The following is a 25179-nucleotide window of genomic DNA, read 5'->3' as shown; positions in this document are numbered from 1 at the left end:
ATGACAAACTAGCTGTGCTAATTGTCTAAGTTGGGTTAAAATCTAAGTAATTAATGTAGATGTCTGCATTAATGATGGCAGTGCACCATATAATGTATACTGTATATCTCTCTTATATGCAATTTGGTGTGGGATTTGTAAAAGTAACATTAATGTTTGTGATGTGCCATCTATTGGAGTGACCAATGCTATGCATTTTATTGTTAAAAATGTTTGTGATGCACCATCTTTTGGAATGACAGACACACAGAAACTAAACAGACACATAGACAACACTTATCCTTTTGTTAGGATGGATAAGATATCACAATTACAAGCAACTTGAAAATGATTTTTAGCATCTCTTAATTTTGTATTGTGATATACTAGCATTCCACAAGATGCTGCTTTAAAGTGTTAAAACTTTATTTCATACAGTCTGTTTTTCTTCCACAATCTGTTGAGTTTATTATATCTCCTACTGAATTTGCTCTCACAAGGATTTTTTTTTGGTATACTTTACTACTCCACGAGGGGACACTGTCTTTTTACATGACCTTTGGGGGTCTGAGTGCAGGGTCAGGCACTCTACAGCACCCATGGAGCAATTTTCAGGTTAAGGGCCTTATTCAAGGGTCTAACAAAGTAGGATCCCTTTTGGCAGTAACGGGACTTGAACTGGCAATCTTCCAGATTTAAGCGCAGATCCTTAGCCGCACAGCCACCACTACACCCTATTAATACTTTAATAATTGTTTTTTTCACTTGTTAAAAGAAGTTGCAATGTCAGATCTAGCATCGGCATCATTTATGGGAATAACTACAATCCTTTTTTTTAAAATGTATTGTTTGGGTTTGATACATAGATGATTTCTTCATGAAACTCTAACTTGCTTCCATATTTATTTAAATTCTTATGACAAAAATATTACGTTAATACAAAATATTAGAATTAAGCTCATCTTCTCCCTTTTAGGAGTAGATTTTTTTGGAGTGGTGGCCATTGTGGTTGATTTCTGTTGCAAGCAGTAGAAAAGCTAAAGGTGGTCATGTAAAAACAGACGCCATACATTTTATCTATATACTGTTTATACTGAATGTTTGGAGCTATGCTACTAAAAGCATCAGTCTTAAATCGAATGTAAGCCCTCTACTTGAGGGGTTCAGTGTGCTTAAAATGACCCTGCTTCATACTTTATTTTAAGTCTACATCTCGTTATTTTTATTAATGCATATGGTTCAAGGATGTGGTGTGTATAAATGGAGAGTTATTGAGGAGTTGTTCAATATTTTGCAGTTTGGCCAATGGTTCAGCTGAAAGAGTTTTCTTTATGAAGCCATGTGTTGGGAACTAATTTATCACCTGAAAGATTAAACAAATAAGAAGATTTTATGAAAATAAGATGCATCCTTGTACATTTAATACTGTGTTGGGACCCACAGCACCATCCCAAAAACTTACCAAATCAATGTTAGACAACAATACTATAGTGTGCATTAGCCTAATTATACAGTTAAAATATTAAAAACTGATACACGATCAAATATAGTAATTAATTGCTATTAAAAAAATTATTAATATTAATAAACCCAGTTCAGAATGATGGAATTTGGGGGAACAGAAATATGGAAAGAACCAGGCCTGGACAAGATGCCATTCCATCACAGAGCTCACTCAGGCACATTGGACCATTTTAACATCACTTATTAGCCTAAAAGACGCCTCATTTCAAATGTAGGTGGAAATCCAGTGTACTTTAAGGAAAAGCTGCTTCCCCTCATGACTACGTATTGGATTAACTGAGTCTGCAGATGTTAAGCGATTTTAGGAAAATTTATTGAAGTTGGTTTGAATCCCGTAAATGCCAGAAGTGACTCTACTCCAATGGTCCCTTGAGCAAAGCCCTTAACCTGCAATTGCTTCGTCCTGGGTATGACATTATTCTGCATCCAGCCCTGCATTCAGGTCCTCCAACATACAGAGAAAACCTGGGAGTTGGTGCCAGGATTAGCACTCCAGCCGCCGTAAAAAAACTCACACTGTTCCAATGTGGTGCTGAGTTGTCACCTGCTGCAGGGTGACAACGCAGGTGATTCGTCATGTGGTGGGTGCGGCAATGCGCTATCAGCACATACTCCCAACCCCTCTCTTTCTCTCTCTCTCTCCCCATGTGGTGGGTTAAATAATGCTTCTGAATTGTTTGTTTTGGGCTGTCCTTACTTTAGTATGTACCTTTTTCAGTGCTGTTTAATAACCAGTCCTTTCCATTCTGTTACCTGCCTGTTTCACTCTGGGCACTTTGCATTTCCCATTCCCTGTTTGTGCTCTCTGCTTGACATTTATAAATGCAGGTGATGTTCAAGCATAATCATCTTCATACAATGCAATACTGACCTACTAAAGTGGAATTAATTCCTGTTCTTTCAGTCAGTTTCAGTGACAACATGAAAAATCTCATAACAGGAATACATAGATGGCATCTATTTTCTACAGAAATTTCAACTGAGTTTCACTGATTGTGTTGCCAGTTGCTGAAACCATTGCACTTAAAGCCAGTTTCGACCACCATAACTACTACAAAGACCCAGACCTATATAATCTCTTTGAAGCATTTTATGCATAGCAGCTCAGCAGTGTCAGTATGGTATAACTTAATCCAACACAATCCAAAGCATTTAACCATTAAGGTGTGGCTTTCAAATAAACCTATTAGAGCAAAACTTTACACATCATAGTGTAATAGGCGATTGCCCTTTTAATGGTGTGGGCCCCCACGCAAATGGTAGCAATCAGGCGAGACGCGAGAGTGAACAGGAAGTCTAAAATTAGGTTTTACTACCTATAATGGAAGATTTATGAGATGCTTTAATTTGCAGTCTTGGGGCTAAAAATCTGCAGCCAGAGAACAAAAACAACTTTCTGAAGTGAGCTAATCAAGCCCCTTTGCCGAACAGACGGAGACCGTAAGCTTTCAGACCCCCACACTGACCTTCAGTGAGCAGAAGTTTTGAATTAGCCATTGGGGCCTCCTCATGGACCAGCTGTATAATAGCAAGGTATACTTTCATTTCACAACCACTTTCTAAGTCAGCCTGATGAAAGGTTAATCACGATCACCTGTGATAAAGCACTTTTCTTTTTTCTTTCTTTCTTTACACACAAAGCTTGAACTTTGCAATCATAAGCAGAAATATATGTTTAGCTACAAAGTAACTAGCCTATTTATTTTGTTATTTCAATTATGCATTTAATCCAATAATATGTTTTCATAGCTGTGTATTATTGCTCCACTGGTATCCTTATCACTGCTTAAATTTGATAAGCTTACTTCAATATAATATATTCAGTAGGAAATATTGTGTTTATGCTTTGAAATCTTAGGCTTTTGAGTGGCAAGGCAATGCAGTACCTTTCTTCACCAGAGTTCTGGAGCTGAATCCTGGCCTTGGTACTTAAAACATTCTCCCTGTGTTTCCATGGGTGTTTCTTTATGTACTTCTTGATTCCAGACACATAAATGTTTAACTGCAAATTCAAAGTTGGCTCTAAATGAATAGTATGCCACTATTCCTCCACCTCCTTCTTGTGACATAAGGAAATCCTGAGGTGATGTCTCAGAGCATGTTCTTCTCTTTAACATGGTAACAACCAGGAACCAGCCAAGGAAGGACATGACCAGGAGGCAAACCAGAAACCTAGGGCACAAGGACCACCCAGTGTGGGCAGTGAAATCATTAAGCAGCACAAACTGTTCTGGTCACTAAATCCAGTAATAATAATAATAATTCATTACATTTATATAGCGCTTTTCTCAGTACTCAAAGCGCTATCCACACAGGGAGGAACCGGGAAGCGAACCCACAATCTTCCACAGTCTCCTTACTGCAAAGCAGCAGCACTACCACTGCGCCACCTGTAATAAAAGGAAGGGCTGGATTTGTCTTGAGATACTGGGGACGGAACTCCACCCTGCTGTGGGTGTAATCTGTAAACCGGGAGACTTAAATACCTCAAGTATTCACTTGATACCTACTAGCAACCTGTTCAGGATTAGTTCTTGCTTTGCACATGGATACAGCCTGGCCCTGAACTACAATAAGAAGGTTCAATAATGCGTGGATGGATTTTTGACATTTTCCTGTTCACCAAAATTATACTTTTCAGCTTAGTCGACTGTCTCTGTTTCAAAACATCCAATAATGACTGAAGATTTGTTTGTTACTAACCAATGCATTATCTATGGCATACAATTCCTATAAATTCTCATAAATTGTGGGACTATCACATTTGCATAGCACCTCCCTAAGTATTTGACACTTACGTCACAGAAACACGAATCCAAACACCAAGTTAATATAAAACTAGAATGGATGACTATAACATCAAAATGTGTTTATTTATTATATGTTTTTGTCAAGAAAATTCATTTTTGAAGTAACTGGTAACTAAGACAGAGGAAAGCTCATTTTCCATAGTCTACAATCGTTTGAGAAGAGACAGTGACAGCCAAGGGTCAAGAGTCAGTTTATGCTTACTGTCACATGAGGAATACTAAAAAAACATACCAGTTTTAGTGCCTAAACTGTTGGAGTCTAACATGCATCTTCAATTGCTACACTTATAGCATAACTTCCCAATTTCATTGCATATTATGCCATGCATTTTATATTCAATAAAAACTCTTGCTTGCAAATTACTCTTGTGAATATGAACTATTAGTTTTGCTTGAATCTGAAAATTTTTAGAGCATGTCTCATGCTGTCTGCTGCACTCAAACTGATCTTCTCTTTGTTGGAAACATGGATTGATAGCATCTAGTGCTATAATTCTTCATTAACATATCTTTTACAGTGTCATACACATATACATATACACACATATATTAAATTTTGTCAACACTTAGACAATTAAAAGGGTCCTCAGATTATAACTTTTCTAAAAATTCAAGAGGAATTCCAAGAACCCAGCTTTACTAGGCATGCTAGTAAGTACTACCCCAATGAACATCCTGGCTGCCTTTCATTAATAAATGACAAATAACATTGATCCAAAAGTGCTTCTGTTCACACCCAAGGATGTACTGTATATTTTACTATGATATTACCCAATCTTGATGAAAGGTTTACTTTTTATTGACCTATAAAAGGGGATTTTTGCTGATTAAATGAAGGACATAACATTACACCTGTCCTACCCATCATTTATTTAAAAGAACATGGATACTGTATATCAGGGCAGAAGTATGGTGTGTCTGGTTATTGGATCCGATTTTAATCTGTGCGTAAGACGTTTGCACTTTCTTTCCATATTGGTCTGGGTTTTTTCTTCTACTAACTACCTTATGTATCTAAAGCTGATCAGATAAGCTTTAACTCTAAATTAAACTTAAACTGGAAATGCATGACAGAGTATGTCCTGAGAATGTGGACATACCACAGTGAACTGAACTCAAGAGATAAATGATGATGCTAGCTCTCTTGATAGGTGAATCTGTGGGATATAAATTATTGTTTCATTGGTTGGCATATCTCTATTTAAAATTTATTGTAAAAACAATGAACAGAAAAAGGTTTTCTTCATTTTATATTGTTGATTCATGGCACAGACCAATTACAACCAAATAAAATGTGCATGTGACATAATTTGGCTTGATTTAATACATTTTTTGGCAGAAAATACAGAGTATATTCTGAAGATTGTAAATTGATGCCGGCTTCGTTCAAGACACAGCAATGAATGATCTTTCTTGGATTTCACTTTGTACAAGCTACATCAGTGATAACAATAACACAGAATAATCCATAAACTATATGTGCCAAAAATGACAAGAACAATGTGTAAAAGCAGGCAATAGCAGCAAAAAACAGCTAACAAACAAAGATGACTGAGTCAAAGGATGAAGTTTAAGTTTTCTAAACAGGTAAGAAAAGATGACAACCTCGCTGTTCTTCTGGCATGCTTTTATAGGGGGGTGGGCGCGTGAAATGGCCATTGAAATTAAATGTCCATATCCAAGTGAAATGTCATGCCAATGATGTGACTATGCCTATTGAATCATGTGACCATATACCCCATGGCATCACAAAGTATACGCCATCTTTGATTCCTAGAACAATGAGTGCGTTTACAGGCACACACATAACCAGGACAGGGCAAGTTACCCAGTTAAGGAGAAACCTGGTTTGTTTAAAAAACAAAAACCCTGTTTAAGTTTGTGAATCCATTTATGGACCTTGGCAAAACGCTGTGACATCATTGCTCTGTGCAAGAAAAAGTTAAACGTCATGATTGGCCGAGATTTTGCTGTTGAGATTAGCATTGTACTTTACCTCGTCAACATAAATTTAGTGATTTTTGAAATACTAAGACAAATTATTTCAGTAATGTGATTGCCCGAGCATTTGCCTCAGGATATGTATTTTTATCTGATGTTTTCATACAAAATGTAGAAAAAGAAGGCCATGACATAATAGAAGGCAAAAGTAACAGTGCTATACAAGGGTAAATGATGCGAAAAATAGCATGTTCAAGAGTAAGCAGCTCCTGTGACTTAATAATATTATTATTTCTTATTATTTGAACGATGCCTTTAATTAAGGCGACTTACAAAAATTTGAGATACCCTTCTATTGTTTTCTACCCTGTTTTTAGTTGTTTTGAAAGAGTTTACCAACAATGAATGAAGGGAAAACTTCAGGATGTTAGAAAGTACGTTTGTGAAATCGTGCAGTAAGTTGAGTGACCAAACATATTAGGCAATGGACATGCGCAGGCTAAATTAACCACAACCTGGGTTTTACATGGCCACATAACCGGATTGTGTGAAGAAAATCTACATTAACCCAATTTCTCAGAGGCCAATATCCTGGGCCTTCTAACCAGAATAAGGGTATGTATGACATTTTTGTGAGTAACTTTGAATAACCAGGTAATTAAAGTGCATGTAAATGCACACAATTCAAAATTTCTATCCAAATAAAACAAAATGAAAAGAAAAAACAAAAAGATACAAAACAAACCAGCTTGAAATGTGCTTAACTGACCGCGGAACATGACAATGACTTTAAACAGATCAGGATACACCAACAAAATACCAGACCTCGATGGATTTCTTCTCCACTCGTCTTAGGTCAATGAATACATTTATTGTTTTTGCTTACGTATCTCAATTAAACTTCCATTATGTGAATGGAAAAATACTTTATTTTAAATTACCACTAGCTAAATCCAACAACCTCAAATTATACTTCTCCATATATTACCATTGCAAATATTGCAAAATTTTCTTTATATTTACATTTTTACGCTCAAAAAAAAAAAAATTGCACCTTAAAACAAATTGTTGCTATGGAGTGTAAAAAGCACACCAGGTGCTACCAATTAGTCGTGATTGCAGCCATATCATTTAGCAGCACCCCTTCATCCATCATTTTCGTACATTGAATCCCCTTTAGGCTTTTGGGGGACAACAGCCCATTCCAACATCTCAGAATGCAAGGCCAGAGTCACTACCATTAGACCAATAAAAAATTAAACTAATGCTGTAAGGCGCATGTAAGATCCTTTTGATCATGTTGGTAAGACACAGTTTATTTGTTTGGTTTGATTTATTTACTTTAATGATATGCACCATGTTAACCTCATCCACTCACCTCCCAAGATTCATTCTTCCTCATGTTACCTACCATTTCTTTTTATGTTTTATGCTCTTCTCCTTATACACTTACAGTTATCGGAATATTGTAACATTCTTTAAATTAGGAAAAATTTGAGATTTATTCAAGTACCTCAAAAATAAATCAACATGTGTGTAGCATATTGAAATCAGGTAAAACATAAAAATCAGAGATGAATGAGGAATACAGTGCAGCCATTGGTTTAAAGATAACATGTAGCAAGATGGCATGTATTGTGTCCATTTGATTTATTATGGAACTTTTTGCAATCCTTCCATTTATTTTTTGTCACTTTCCCGGTAAAGGAGTACATTTCTACATATCGTTGAATATATTGCAATATAGTGGTCCTATATGTAGAGCCAAATTCCTCATCGGGGTGGGCAGATTGTAAATGCATATGATAGTCTGCTGGCCTACCAGCTTTGCAAACCTTGTAGTCCAGGTATACTTTCTGGTAGCTCAGCTTTATATACGGGGTTGAGGGTTTACTGCAACTTTTTATAGCAACGTTTATTAGTAAAGCTTTGTTGTACATGAATGCATAGCACTTTTCTATCACAATATAAACACAATTAACATCTTGGAAGAGAATATTTTAGTAAATAGATGATTTTTAAATGATTATATACATGCTGATTTTTTTCAATGTACTGTACATAAAAATATTTGTTCAAAAATGAACTGAAATACTACATGAACAATGCATTCTCAAATTTTGTTTTCTGAGCTAATTTAGACCCTACTAATTAGTTTCTCTATCAAAAAGATCATCTGTTTGACCCCTCAGGGTTACTCTGAAATATGATATTGTTTACAGTGTCATACACAAACAGTATACATATGCACACATATATTAAATTTTGTCAACACTTAGACAATTAAAAGGATCCTCAGGTTATTAAAGATGAGGTTTAGGCCTTAAAAAAACATGTTCATACTTTGCAGTGTTAGGGCTAACAGTAAAGAGCATTTTCACAAACTCCAATATACCTGCTAGGGGCACAGAGTACATATCGGTTAATAATAAGCATCTTATTTTTTATAACGTTCCTGTCATGCACTTTCCGTGCCTGGATAAGGCAAGATCTGTTTGTAATATGGTACAGCCCTCTGATTTTGATAATGTCACTTTGCTAATGGTAAACACTTGGAAAATGTGTGACAGGAGCGTTGTTGCCCAGAGGGGACTGGGCGGTCTCGTGGCCTGGAACCCCTGCAGATTTTATTTTTTTTCTCCAGCCGTCTGGAGTTTTTTTTTGCTTTTTCTGTTCTCCCTGGCCCTCGGACCTTACTCTTATTCTATGTTAATTAATGTTGTCTTATTTTAATTTCTTTCTTTGTCTTTTATTTTTCTTTTCTTCATTATGTAAGGCACTTTGTATGAAAATGTGCTATATAAATAAATGTTGTTGTTGGAACATTCAAGCCATCCCAACAAGTGATCAACAAGCTGATGAATATTTTAGGTCATTTTCAGAGCTGCAGTAAGCGCTGTCAGTTGAAAAGGTTTACCTGCTCTATCAGTGTACATTTTTGTTTCCAAGTTGTATATTTCATGAAATGACTCAGCACGGCATCAGCCTTTGTTAGATATTGCGGGCTAACTAGCATAGTAAAAGGTCTAATGTCATTGCCACCTTTTCAGTCCTAATATTTGTCTGAAAACGAAGAACTATTTTTACAGTATATGTGCTTTCCAGATGCCCTCTGCATACAGCACAGTACTTTCTCTGACTTGGTTGTGATGTTATCTGCACCCTGCAGTCATGACTACTTTGTGGAATATTCTCCTTATTTAATCCACTAAAGAAGTTATTTTCCATTTATTTTTGTCATAATGCTACTAGTAATTATGATTCTTTTCACTTGTAACTGTTATTTAAGAAGTAGCGGAACAGTTCACCTTGTCCTCTGCTCTTTTTTTTGGTATAATTAATAACAATACATGTATTAATTATTACCTTATTTATATCACATTATGAGGATAAAATTAACTTTTAGAATTCTTATTCTGACTGCCCCAGTTGCTTTACAACTAACACTATTTTTCTCTTGCTTGCTTTATAATTTCACTATATTACTCACTAATGGGTGTGTGAGATGCGCTATAAGAACCTGAATTTAAAAGAAACACACAAGTTAAGATTGAACATGAAGAATTTAGTCTTTTGCTTTTAACAAATTGTTTTTGTTCACAAATAGGGTGTGGACCAAAGAGCTGAAACATCTGGTAGTCTGGTGGGCTGAGTTTGTAGTTTGGTTGTCCGGAATTGAACACTGGTAATCCTGGGTGTCTGGACTATCGATTTGTCCACCACTGCTCATGCAAAAGGGATGAAAAGAAGAAGAAAAAGGCAGAAAGCCAGCTATTGAGTGTCACGATATTAAGCATGATTTGCAGTTATTTTAAGATGTGTTTGTTGGTTGATAAAGGGCTGTTAAGTACGTAATACAATAATGCTTAAAGTTGAAAACCTCTTTTTCACCTCACACAAAAATGCTGCTTTACCTTCAAAAACGCCTTTATCTTTCACACACTAGCCTATCACCATGCTGTGCTTCCAACACATAGGGTACCTCACTAGACTCATAAGTGTAGTTCTTCTATTACTATCCTTATTGAGTCACATAGAGCATCTGGAATTGTGGTGTAGTCCTTTACTTACACCAGTATTTAAGGCTTTCAACCCAAAATGCTAATATCAAAACTAGAGGTGTCCAGGTTTAATTAATGCTGCCAGCATTATCATTTCAATTTCAGTACAAAGATAATCTTGATCTATGTAAGCTATATCTATAAAACATTTATACAGTATGAGTAACCTATGAAGCTCCATGCTGTAACTGTCATACAGTGTGTGAGTCTTGACATCATTTCCATCTTATCTATATAATTAAATGCAAGTATCTGCTGGTCAAGGAAGTGAGATAACAAGTCCTGAAATAAGACAGATCATCTTAAGAATCAGATGTCACAACATCTATCTATCTATCTATCTATCTATCTACTTAAGAAGCAATAATATTTTAACAATAAAACCTGCTATAAGATGTGTTTTCTGACAATAAAAATAAAACTTTAAGAAAATTATGACAATATTACTAGGAAGTACTCGTATCTAAATTCTGTAACTATCCAAAAATACCTTAGATGTTCAGTCTGCACTTGGAAGCTATTCTAGCTAGTCAATCTGAAGTATTTAAGAAAATTCATTTGTATTTCAGTAGAAAGCCGTAGTACATCAGACATACTGGTAACTGCAGTTAAAAACTTGGCAGAATTATCAGCACTGTTTAATACTAGAAAGCTTTTGATGTTGAGCAAAACTGCTCTAGTAGATTTTGCTTTGCAGAAATAATGATGTTATGTTTTTCACACATATTGGCCTATTTTCTTCTAAAATCACAGCTTTAAATTGAAAAAATGTTATATGTTAGACACATCAGGTTTTCAGTTATTGAGTCCATAGACATTCTGACCCAAAGATGAACACACATACACAGAGACATCTCTTCAAAAACAGCCAGGTTATATTTAAATATGCCTAAAATATGTATCTACTGCAAACTCAAAGTCACCAATATAATACTTTTCCTATCTCTATCCCTCTCCTCTCACCCATTCTGTATGTGTATATATAAATTTATAAAATGCTGAGTTTTGTCCATTTGTCACATGATTACTCATAATCTAATGCAGCTAGAACCTTGATCATGGTCTTAGTCAAAAGCTTACTACCTGATATGTTCTGGACATTTTTTAAAAACTGAGGTAGAAGCAACCTAGGCAAAGTAAAGTCTGGTTGTGTGTTTCATACAGCAAAATGATTGATAAAGTGACATGGCAGAAAAAGGGAACAGCCTGCTGAGGGTCAAGCAAATCACAGAAACTAATTACATAGTAAAGCACGCTATATTAGGACGAAAAAGAATAAGAACAGCACCACCTACTGAACAACTAGCACATCACAGAACACAATTAAGTTACGAAGACTGAGAAAGCATGAGCAAACAAGATGCTGAGACACACAGACAAGCAAGAAGTAATTCTGATTAGCCTGACATGTTCTGAAAATTCAAAAAAAAATTTAGGTTGTGGCAACCTGGTGGCCACTTTAATGGCAGGCAGGAAAGTTTATTATAATAAAAGCACATTCCCCAAAAGCAGATCAGTTGATAATACCCTAGGACATACATGTACATTTGTGTTCAGAATTCATTATCAAGTGTAAGTATTGTGTTTATTGATCACCAAATGTGATGAAGAACTCTATAATAGGAAAAATGAAAAAGAAGAGCAACAACATCTTCTGAGCGTCAAGCACATCACAGAAGGTGCTTAAGATACAGCAATTGAGCAAAAGGAAGATATCAAGGCTTATAGGCATGAACAATAAAAATATAGGATAACAAATATTAGAACAAGAGAAAAATGCATGCAGACAAACAAGCAGTACTTGAGAAAATTAAATCACCAATGTGTGCACTGTAAAGTATTTTTTCATGGTGAAATCATATATTATATTATATATATATATATATATATATATATATATATATATTATATATATATATATATATATATATACATACACAAAATTGATATAATGTATTTCATGTAGGGGAAATTTTAAAATAAGAAACTGATAAAGAACTGTTACTATTTGTAGCTGGCCAGAACTGTTTGTTTTGGCACATCCCAATATAATCACCAATAACAACCTGTTGCCAGTTGCAATTCTTCTTGAGTGATACTGATCTGATATGCGATGATTTATATTCAGTATCTTGCTTTATTTTACTGAGTTACCACAGCTTTCTGAGTGTAAAACTGATAGCTCTATCACGAATCAGCTTGTCTAAAAATGCAGGGAATGTGCTGTTAGAATTTATCTTACTTAGATGTAAAAGGATGCTATATCTTTACAAGGGTGCGAAGACCCTTGTTAGACCATTTTAGGCATGGTGTACTGTATAATTAGGTACTCCTTCACAACAGTAAGACTGTATAAAGTACTGAAGTCTTTTTTTAAAATACTTTTCTAGAAAACATCTGGAATAACTAAAAAAAGTGTTTTTATTTTAAAAAAACGCTTTCTGGTGATGCTGCAAATGACTGGAAAAAAACTGCAAGACAGGATCAAGTACATCACATAAGGCAATTAAGAGATTAAGACTGAGAAAGAAAAAACAGACAAAAATCTCAGCAACACATAGACACACAAGTGATGGAATATCAAAACAGTGACAAAATGAGTTGTTTTCTGAATTAATGATTTTAAGCCAGGGACAGACACCCTATGTGATACTGTTGGCTCCTGTGCACAGAACCAAATATTGGTGCTAAAATGAAAAAATAACAGGACAAATCAAAAACTTTACTGGAAAGATTATTCTAGCTACATGAATCAAGGAATAAAATAATATAATATCATGTGTCAGCAGCCAGAGTCAGACATATTAAGAATTGTAATTTATTTATTATACCTGCATTTTAGCCCCTCATTTAATCATCTTTCCATTTTCTTAGACCAGTTTCCCCAATGCACGACCACCGAGTCAAAGACAGCACTGGACACAAGTCACTGTCACTCTAATCCATCACTGGGCAGATTAACTGTATGTGTGCACTAACACATCCACACTCAACTCACTTAATAGACTGCACTACTAATCAGCACTGTGATGCTTGATCTCTGTGTTTTTTTATTTTCTTATAACATTTTCTATTTGGGTAGACGATTTACTACAAAACATCAAACTGCAAAACATGTCAACATTTATACTGTTCAAATGAAAGAACTTTAATATGTGGACAAACTGATGAATGGGCGATTGCTGTTGACTACGAACAATAAATATTCCTGAAGTGAGTAAGGTAAAGTGAGTGTCTTGTGATTAAAATCTTCTGAGACCTAAGAACCCGTTGTGCAGTATAAATGTGTTATAAATGGCTGCTTTCAGATCATGTGACACTGTGATTGACCAGTTAACTACAGATTTGGTAAAGCTGGAGCCAAAGCTAGGGTGCAACTAATTATAAAGAATGAAGATTTTCTCTCCAAAATACCAGGCATGAATACTTGTTAAATTGGATAAAAAATGATGAAAACAAAAGGCATTTACACCACAATTAGTTCGTGGCCTCAGATAATAAAGACTAGCTAGTGATGGAAGATTGGCATTGAGAGAGAGAGACAAGCAGCTGGAGAAGGTAGAGATGGCGTCAGACAGGTGAAAACTCACCAGGTGTGAGAAGCGCAGTAGGATTCTTTGGAGAGTCAGGATAAGAACTGTAGCAAAAATGCAAAATTAAATGATAAGTCAGTAGAAGTGAGATACTGTATTTGAATAGAGCCATGTTCATTTTTGAACATCTTTCTTATATAAGTAACTGTAGAAAAGGACAATATGGTCGATTATTCTTAAAATAAGTCAATGAAACAAATTTTACGATGTAAATCAGGGAACAGCTGTTTAGTTACAAATAAGCTTGTCATTGCATTATAAATTATTTTAATTTTTTCAGGATGACATAACTGTTGTCTGAATTTTTAAAAATGCAACATTAGCATATATAATTTCAGAAAAATAACCCTTTAATTAAAACAGTTTAAGATTAATGTGCTGAATATGATTCAGTGAATAAGGAAATAGTGGGTCTTGAACAGATGAGGTCTGTGATTGCCTTATACAGAAGTCACAACATGTGGCACCTTCCAGAACAGCTCCAGAGTGCCAATGCACTGACACAACAAATTGATTAAGGTGGTTGTACAGTATGTTTTGACCAAGATGTCCTGTACATAAATTTATGTCATTGACAGTTCCAGGTGTCTGGTGCAAAGCTTTCTATGTTTAAAATCTTATGGAGTCATCAACTATCCATCCATCCATTATCCAACCCGCTAATCTTTCAATTACAAATTAATAGCTGTAATTTCTATTTATAGGCATTGTACATAGAACATTTGTGAAATATCTTAGGCTGTGAGAACATCAAAAATATAACAGTTAAAACCAAGATGAGAACATTCAGTTTATGTTATTTAATTTAAAGTCAATAGATGCAGTGGAATGAAATAACTTCAAAATCATAATATTAAAGGATATTACAATCTTTACATTGACCAAGCCAAATTATATGCCAAATATTACTATAGAAAATAATATATTTTAATAAGAGTTTATCTGCAAAGTATAATCTATCTATCATTTGTAACAGTTTGTACTTGTAAATGTTTGGGAAGAACATAGAAGCACTAAAAAAGAGGTAGAAAACTCAGCATACCTCATTGCAGGTGCGTAATGAAAGAATGTACAAAAGGATACCACCAGGCAAGGCAGCAAGAAGTGAAAGGACTGAATTAACATCAAAGAAGGATATGACGGATGGAGGTGGACTGCCCCTTTCAGTTATACCTACCTAAATATAAAAAATGAGGCGAGGACAAGTTAAGGAAAGTTTGTCTAACTTCTCATCAGCAGAAAAAAAACTGAGAGCTTTCTCCAGGTAACACATGAAGGATTTAACACTATATAGGAGGACAGAGTGAAAACAAGTGTTAAAAACTCCTGCAAATGGCATTAAATAAAGGAGCATGATATGTCAGATTTTAAATAGATTTCTCCAGAGCTATCCATTATCATGCATGGGCATCGGAGGATCGCATTCCGGTCTCTGATAAGATATGCAATATCACCCCATAGCGAGAGGGAATGCAGGCACAGTTGCCAACTGTATCTTCTCTTTCTCTCCCTACAACACAGAGAAGATAAATACAGTCCACACCATTCCAGAAGCCCTACCCCTTCTGCACGGGACACTTTAAAACGAAGATGTCCCAAGAACAGTGCATCTCACTTCAGGGAAAAGCCTCCACGTGTTGGACTGACCAGCTCAAACGAGCAGTTTATAAAGGAGAGCCAAGTTGGCTGAAAAGGCAATTAAGAATCCTCATTTCTGTTGTGCACCAAGTGTGTGTTTTTGTTCAGTTTTTTTGGACTATTGCATTAAACGGGGTGGTCCCGTTGGCACCGCAAATTTTTTGTGGGACTCGAGTCATTGTTCTATCCTTTACACCATCTGTCTGTTTACTGTATTTTGTCCACCCATCAATCAGAAGGTTAGCTGTATATTTCCCTTTCAGGTACTGTTATTGGCATTAGACTATAATGTGAGAAATGTTTATCTGGTTGGATGTAATTTCAAACACATTCTTAAAAGTGAAGATTTCAAAGAAAATGATACCACTTAAACAATGATGTTCTTCAGCATAAAGACCTGGGCAAATTGGTAGCACAAGACATTTAATGTAAGTAAATGTAAAGTATTACAAGTAGGAAGTAACAATGTTTGAAGGTTTGAATACAAAATAGGAGGTCTAAAAATTGAAAGTATGCCTTATGAGGATTTAGGAGTCATAGTGGACTCAAAACATCAACTGCCAGTGCTCAGAAGCCATTAAGATGGCAAACAGAATGTTAGGTTATATAGCACGGTGTGTGGAGTACAAGTCCAAGGAGGTTATGCACAAGCTTTATAATGCACTGGTGAGGCCTCATCTGGAGTACTGTGTGCAGTTTTGGTCTCCAGGCAACAAAAAGGACATAGCAGCGCTAGAAAAGGTCCAGAAAAGATCGACTAGGCTGATTTCAGGGCTACAGCGGTTGAATTATGAGGAAAGATTAAACGAGCTGAGTCTATACTGTTTAAGCAAAAGAAGATTAAGAGGTGACAAGATTGAATTGTTTAAAATTATGAAGGGAATTAGTACAGTGGATCGAGACTATTATTTTAAAATGAATTCATCAAGAACATTGGGAACATTTGGAAACTTGTTAAGTGTAAGTTTCACACAAATAATAGGATGTTTTCTTCACAGAGAGAAGCATAGACACGTGGAATAACCTACCAAGTAGTGTGGTAGACAGTAGGACTTTAGGGACATTCAAAACTACACTCAATGTTATTTTGGAAGAATTAAGCGGATTGGACTGATGAGCTTTGTTGGGATGAACGGCCTGTTCTCGTCAAGATTGTGTTAATGTTCTAATAATAAGTGACAACTTCCGAAAAAATATATTTTTCTTACTTTTCTTACAGTTATAAATATGGAAATTAAACATTAGTGCTCTAATACCAACAAATACAAAATGATTATGAATTTTTTCAGCGTTTGAAGAACTGTTTATAGTGGTATTAAAAATCACTTTCCTCAATATAAATAAAATTAAGAGCATCTGAAAACTCACTATTCACCATGATTGAGAGGGACAACTCAGGTATCTGGACAACCCTCAATTAATTAAGCCTCATCTATTTAATTCACTATCTCTCATCCTTTACAATCTCCTGCAAACTCCCATCCAGCCCTATCACTGCCTGCATGACTTCTAACACTTTTTACACAGGTAGGGTTCAGTATGCTTGGCCGCAGACCAGACACTCTTCACTGGCCACAATCATTACTATATAGCACTGCTAAGTACAGCTACTCCCATTAACCAATAACATGGCTATCTAGACCTAGTGAACTAAGTGAGACAAAAAGATCTTGTTAAATAATTCAAATGTTTAATTTCACCTTTAGCGATATACTTTAATGCAATTCATACATGAATCAGGCTTTACTTCATATTGCACATTTTCGAGAACATATTCAACATTTTGTTTTGAAAATATGAGAAAAATTGTGTAAAACTTAACAAGCATGTGTAAAGAACAAAACACATGGCTATCCACAAACAAAATCATGACAGCAGTGAAGCTATTTCTCTTAATAAACTTAGCTAAAAATAACTATATTCATTATCTTGGGTGATACAGGGGTTAGCACTCTTGTCTCATGGATGCAGCATTCTGAGTTGGAATTCTGCACCCTGTGAACTCCACTTTGGCAGCGACTCAACTACAGTTTGAACCCAGATCTATCAAGCTGTGAGGGAGCAATGGTAAGCACTAAGCTTTTCATTATAAATGCATTAATTTAGCTATCCATTACTACTTTGGAATGAAGGACATGTTATGCTATAGCACCTGTATCCATACATGTGTTAATATTCTTTATTAAGAATCAACAGATACGCATGTTTCTTTTATACGCACCACTCATTTCAAGTCTCCCTCAGTTTTGCACCCCTTCAGACACTGACTTGGTGCTTAAACAAACCATTTAGCATTAAGCAAAAAATAGCAATAACACAATGGAAGATTACTGAATATTATATTTAACAAGGAAAAATGTTTTGTCATTAGACAGTGACTCATCGCAGTTCGACACAGTGCCTTTTTTACAATGACATTAACAAAGCTGTTAAGTTCAAAATGCTTGTTTAATGCTACTTTCAACAAAAAAGTTGGAATCAAATGTACTAGCCCAGATGTGTACATTCTAATTTCTCTTTTATATTCAAAAATTATTCACTGTGGGACTTATCTTTTTATTTTAATTTTGGGCATTTAAACTTTTTGGCTTTAGGACTTTTTTTTCAGGAGGTCTGCAGGTCTGTCTCACTGACTGGTATTAATTCTGCTGCTATCAGGTAAAGCTGCATAAAAGAAGAAAATACGGTGTAAATGTATTTCAGATTTTGTCAATTTTTAGCCTGTATTGCTGTGGCATGCTAATGCTAAGCCTTCTTATCTCTTGCTACACAGAAAAATGTAAAGATGACCACTAATCATTATTACAAAAACCAATCTCACATTTAAATATACTGTAAGTGTGCATTATTTATCTATCTTTTGAATACTATTTACTAAATATTATTCTTATCTAAATGTATTTTTTATTTGACATGTTGTAAAGCACTTTGAGCTACATCATTTGCATGAAAATGTGGTATAGAAAAAAATGTTTCAATATTCTGTAGGTGACAATATAAGCGCATAAGCTAATAAAAAGTAACAAGCAGAGTTACAGATTTCTGCAAGATATAAATATGCACTTTTTTAAGATGCAGGCTTAAGTAGTTTTCTGATTTTAGGAAAATCCCCAAACAAATCAAAAAAGTCTGCACCGTTGAATGCATCACATAGTTCAGAATGGTTTGGTGTTGCCAATATTTAAAATGATGAAAAACAAAATCATGGGAAAGGTCTCTTAATGTAACACTTATTTTCAAAGATGTGGAATTCAATAATTGCATAATTTGAAATCATCACTGCCTTAATCATAACATGTTATGTGTTATATACTTTATAACTGTGCTGTGGTCAGCACTGCTGTACCATTGATCCAAAGAGAACATAAGTAGAGTGACGAACAAGAGGAAACCATTCAATAATTCTGGCTCATTTGGTTAGCTATTATCTAAGCTGTCCCAATATCTCATCCAAATCAGACGTTTTAAAGTATGTGACTTGGCACTTTGTTCAAGAATCTGTTGACACTTTTGTCAAAAAAATGTTTTCTGGCTTCAATAGTAAATGAATTTCATTTTTAACCCAATCCTAGAATTGGTCATTAGCCATGTGGGTACTCCAGTTGTCCTGCCACATCCCAAAAGACATGCAGGACATGTCTGCTGATTGTGTATTGACCCTGGTAAGGATCTGTACGTGAACGGACCATGCACTTGACTCGTCTCTTTACATCCTGTGTACAATGCTGCCAGGATTAACTCCTGTGGATTAGGCAGGTTATGTAATATTTCATTGTCCGGTATCTTATTAGTCTTAATACAGTATAACAATATCTGATTGCTGCCCTCTTAGACTGATTGATGAGATCTGGGAAAACATCGAATGTCTTTGCCTTTTTACATTTCCAGCATTTACCTAATTTTAATAAGGCTAACCGCAAAATGAGTGTTTTATAGCAGAATATACTCAATATGTGTTACTTAACAAATAACATATATGTAAAATGTGTATTTAAAACTGCACAATGTAAAACATTTGTCAAATGGGATGAGACCATTCACTCTATCAAGCCCAGCTGTTAAAAGATGGTTTAAATAGAATTCTTCTTGGTGAGTTTCACTTATTGTCCAGTTGTCTTGCCACCACACATAAATATAAGCTGCACTATAATGGAATGTCGCCAGAAATTAACAGAAAATGCAAGTCACTCTTGGCCAGATTTATGCAGGCCTTATTTATATATCAACATCCATTTAATTTAATGAAAGGTTTTGGAAAACCTCCAGCCACACCAAAAACAGTTTCTCAAAAAGACAAATATTATTACATACAAGTTTCCAAGTTAGCAAACTATTATTAAAATGCTATTTAGTTTGCCGACTTATATAAGTCACATTTCTCTGTGGCACACTTCCTCGATACTTTTCCTTCCAAGATTTCAATATTCTGTAAAGTAAGGTGGTCTTCACTCCAGAATAAAAAAAAATTAAATCTGCCCAACTTTTTGCTTCAGTTAACATTTTTGATCTGAAACTAACCAAATGAGGCATGTGATTAATCAATGAAACTCACTGACATGAAACAACATCTTTATCAAGGCATACAGATTCTTTTCAGCCAATTCAGAAAAAAAAGCTCATTTCCAAGCATGTAGTATCATGTAGAATCAAACATTATAATATTAAATAAGGCTCCAAATAATCAAAAGGGGCTACATGGTAGGAATCCAACAAACACAACAATCATAGGCACAAACACATGGAGAGTGCACTGCAGTAATCGGCCATCATCAGTCAATCTGACGGCATATTTTTGACCTAAAAGTACAAAGTGAAGTCCCCTGAGTAGCCTAAACAAACAAGAGATCTTTGTACACCCCTGCCCAGAAATGAACCTTGGAGCAAAGTTTAAAAATGAGAAGGATGCATTTTGACTGTAATGACAGGCTTTTCTAAAAAAAACACCAGCACAAAAAAGTAAATTGATATTACAGTGAGAGAAGTCCACATTTCAAAGACACGTGCCAGTTAAATGCACAGTATGGTAAACTATTAATAGTGGTTAAATCACAATTATGACAGTTTTTTTAAGGATGAAGTTCTGGCTAATTTTTGGGTGACATCACATGATTACACAACAAAGCCAATCTTTCTGCAAAGGGTGGAGGAGGTGCACAATGTTGAATAAAAAAAACAAAACTGTTTTTGTAATGTTTATAAAAATAGGACTAATTTGGTGTGGCTCTGTGACCATTTAAGACTACTGTATTAAGAAAGAAAGAAAGAAAGAAAGAAAGAAAGAAAGAAAGAAAGAAAGAAAGAAAGAAAGAAATTTGACATTTTCTCCTAATATTATTTGGGTAGTCCTTACAATGTTATTTATTCGGAATTTTAATGCACCAAAAGTGCACTCAATTACATTCAATAAATATTATTGTTTTAACTTCTGAAAACTGCTGAATCCTAAAATGCATTCCTGAGTAAGTGAGCTGATGGGACCCCGCAGGACTTGCACCATTTGAGCGCCGAAAGCTGTCACCGCTACTTCCATCCGAATTAAAAAAAAAAAAGTGCTAAGGACTTCAAAATGATATATTTACAAACAGTTACCTAAAGTTCGAGTGATTCCGGGACTACACGCGCAAACAAATGTCCAAAAGTTAAATACCACCGAATTGCAGATTTAAATATCATCCGCTAAAACCCAGACATCGGACCTGGCTTTCGCATAAAAGAGATTTAAAAACTTTAAGCTGTCGCATTTGTACTTACAGTCCATTGGAGAAGTCGGGGACGATGTTCAGAAGAATTCTGTTGCTCCGGTGCTTTGTAAGGCAAACATACGGGCTAAGCAAAACTCATGGTTCGGTACAGAATGAGCGTTCCTGTTGCTTTTAGCACGCATCAGTGCAAGCAGGCAGACTGCGTGAAATAAACGGTACCGGGACAGCACACGGAGCGGCGCAGCGCAGCGCAGTCACAGGCGCAGATCTGCACTTCGAGTGGAACGAAGGAAGGAGAGAGAGAGAGAGAAACTGACTTCAAACGTCACACCAGCTCCAAATTGCACAGGCGAAAGTAACTCGCTAAACGCTGTCAAGGAAAATCAAACATAAGGCGTAAGCAACTTGCGAGTCTGCGAAGATGCCGTTTTAATTGGATCCATCCGCTAATGGAATATAGTTCTTAGGCCTAGATCATAAAAGTTCAACCAAACATATATAACTACCCATTCCTGCTTTTAATATATATATATATACATATATTATATATATATATATATTATATATTATATATATATATATATAATAATATATATATATATATATATATATATATATATATATATATATATATATATATATATATATATATTGCATGTATTCATATTGTACTAGTTAGATTACACTAATACAATAACTGCTACTAAACTACTAAGAACTCATAATAATAATGGTAAACAAAATAAATAATACACAGTAACTGAAAAGTTGTTGTAGTAAACTCTTAAAAATAAAGGTGACAAAGTGGAAAGAAACCTCAAACAATATTAGACAAGTCTACTGCACAGTATATATTTTTCATGTTTGTGTGCCTTCCAAACTCAAGCTTGAGTTCTTTACAGATCGGCTTTCTCTTGAGGTCATTCAAGGGTTCATTTAAAGATTACAGGTATTTATGCACTCCTATTATGTTAGCTTTTAAGCAGATGTTGGTTTTAGGAATGAATGGTTTTGCACACTTACAAAATGGAAACCAATGCTAGAAAAATAAAGACGTGATAATAAACATTGAATAAAAAGTAAATCATCCATCCATTCATCCATTTTATTTACCAAAAATCCAGGTTAGGGTAATGAAGTTTGGCCACTCTGTCATAGAGTACACTAACACTTCCATCTACAGCCTCAATTTTAAGGGCAATTTAGAGTCATTAATGTAGGTGAAAAACAGAGTACCCAGAGCAAAACTGATGAAAACACAAGGGGAGCATGAAAACTGCACCCTGGCAGAAGCCTGGTTGTGATCTGAGCCCAGAACTCCCATGGTTTGAGGGCTAACCACGGTGTCACTCTTACAAAAGCAAAGGGAAAAATGTGTTATCTAGAAGAATACTTTTGTTATCGCCTCTGCTGCCTTTTCAAAAACTTTTAAACTTAGGACTCCGAGTTAATTGATAAAAATGTAATCGATTAGAATATCATCATAAATGCATAATATCATTTATCAGTGAAAGTTCTTCAGTGTAAATATTCTTGATGATCTGCCTTGCTCTAAAGGACAAGGTTTACAACCTCATTTACCCCGTGGGAACTTTTCAAAAGTAAATTTTCTTCACTGTGTTTTGTCCAGTAATTTGAGTTTATACTTTTACCATAATAAAGTGATCAACAAAGAAAATTTTAAGATACTGTTAACATTTTTTATGTTATATTCTAATAACAACAACAATAATAATAGTACATATGTAGTAATGCTACTTCACTTATTTAAAAACAACTAGTGATGAGCAGATGCAGGTATACCAGAATGAAATACACTTCATTGATGAGAACACATTAATCAGTGAGATACTTGCTCTTGCTTTACATCTTCGGTTTTGGATATTCTTGGAGTAGTTGTTGAAAGAAGAAGTCTCATGTTGTCTTGAATTGAGATCTTCGCAACTTCAGTTTTTTTAAGCAAGGTTAACCCCTGAATAGGCAAAATTTGCTTCCCGTTGGGAACCTCTGCTCTAAAGGACATAGTATACATTTGGGTAAGCAGTCTCCAAGAGAATCCAAAAATATTTGTTTTTGTTTTGTAAAAAAAAAAGGTAATTGGCAGCTACTTGTAAAGATTACAGTGGTTCCAATTGTAATGGTCTGACCTCAGTTTGAAGTTGCATGTCCATCTATTCATCATCTACCCCACTAATCAACTTCAGGGTCATGTAGCCAGAAACACTTACAGCAGTACTGGGCAGAAGTCAAGTACCAGCCTTGGACAGGGCACACTTGGACGCACTCCAGTCCGACTCAGAGTCACCAGCAAACCTAACCCACACATGTTTTTGGGATATGGGAGGAAAACCCATAAAGACACAGACAGAAAGTGCAAACTCCCAAGACCTTACAACACTTAGAAACATTTGATCAATTTCCCAAAAAAGATCATAAAAGAAGTTTACAAAAATTAATTTTCACTGCTCTTTATATTAGTTTTATTTTTCTTGGAATCGTGCAGTTGTACAGTATAAGATAAAAAGCAGAAAATTACACTAAAGTACAGTATATGCAAATTGCTGCATGTACCAGAAAGGAATACAAGGGGTCCTTGGGTTACGACAAAGTTCCGTTCCTACAACAGTGATGTAACCCGAATTTTGGTGTAAGTCGAAACACACCCTAGCCTAAGTCACTTACCTATGCTAACACATTTGCAAAATCATAATCTAGAACATAAACACACAACTAAGCCACAGAAAAAGGAAAAGGACATAAATATACTGTACTGTAGTAACAGAAAAAATTAGTGTAAAAAAAATCCTAACCTTTATTCCTTCTCACATCTCAATTTCTTAAAATTTGTTATGGGAGTGAGCGTTGTAAACTCGAAATGTCATATGTCGAGACGTTGTAACCCGAGGACCCCCTGTACTTTTCTCTGGAGAATCACTGGAATGCTCTGTGCCATAACACAAGTGTTCACGTGAACCCATGTCTCCTGCCCAGTGCAGAGCTTCTTGAGCACATGGAATATATTAGCCTTGTGAGCAAAGCATTACTGTTAACCATTAGTGTATTTTATGGAGCAGTTCATTGCACTGCTACAGTATTCAACCCCAAATAAGAGAATAGTTCACAGCATCATTTAGAGTAAAGACCTTAGTAATACAAGGAGAAACTGAGTGTAGAACCGCTACTTCTCCAGATCGAGAGGTGTAAATGGAGGTGGTCTGGGTATGTAGTTAGTATCCCTTTCTTCAACAGTGGGTGTTCCAGACATGGTTACCCAATAAAAGACCCAAGGTAGATCCAGTACACACAAGATGGACTATGCGTCTTGAGTGACATTGGAGTGTGTGGGAATTCCTTAAGAGGGACTGGAAGCAGCTGCTATGGAGAGAATGGTCTGTTGCCCAAGCTTCCCACAACTGGATAAACAGATTAGGAGTGAATGGAAATGAAGTGAAATGTATTCATTCTTCTTTGAACCCTCTTGCACCTGCAACCATCCCCTTATAACAGGCGGATTTTAAATCACTGTTTGAACTCTGATGATGAACTGGATTATAGGAAAATACCTAAACAAAACCTGATAAACATGAACTCCGAACTTGAAAGTCAAGACCAGGTATATATGGGCAGTAAGGCAGCAGAACTAAACCCTTCATGCCCTACAAATTTGTAATTGTGTTATATAATTTTGTTATGTGGCCTTAGCTTGTTATGAAACACATTTGTGTCAATATAAAAAAAACTAATTAATCTGGTCAGTTCTAGATGAATTTATACATACAGTATATCAGCCTTCTCCAAACCAGTGATACTGTGATGCTCTACATATGTTATGTAAAGGCTCCAGACTGTGTAATGAGTTAGTTGTAGAATCATTTCTAATCATTTCTAATCTATAATTTTTGCCAGTTTTAAGTGATATTACAGTAAGTGA

The 25179-nt window shown here is 35.4% G+C and overlaps 1 protein-coding gene across 2 annotated transcripts in view; it reads right to left on the bottom strand.

Moving 5' to 3' along the window:
• erg (ETS transcription factor ERG) overlaps window positions 1-21531 on the bottom strand; it is a 317870-nt gene extending 296339 nt beyond the window's left edge. The window contains exon 1 of one of the 2 annotated variants that reach the window (XM_051926840.1): window positions 21298-21531. The gene's annotated coding sequence lies outside the window, so the exon portion shown is untranslated. The remainder of the gene's footprint in view (window positions 1-21297) is intronic. The other variant, XM_028800209.2, reaches the window with a different exon arrangement.
• Window positions 21532-25179: the final 3648 nt, after the last annotated feature.

Source organism: Erpetoichthys calabaricus, chromosome 4 (genome assembly GCF_900747795.2).
Source record: "Erpetoichthys calabaricus chromosome 4, fErpCal1.3, whole genome shotgun sequence".
Lineage (NCBI taxonomy): Eukaryota > Metazoa > Chordata > Cladistia > Polypteriformes > Polypteridae > Erpetoichthys > Erpetoichthys calabaricus.
The sequence above is the reverse complement of the archived record's forward strand: the minus strand, read 5'-3'. Positions and strand labels throughout refer to the sequence as shown.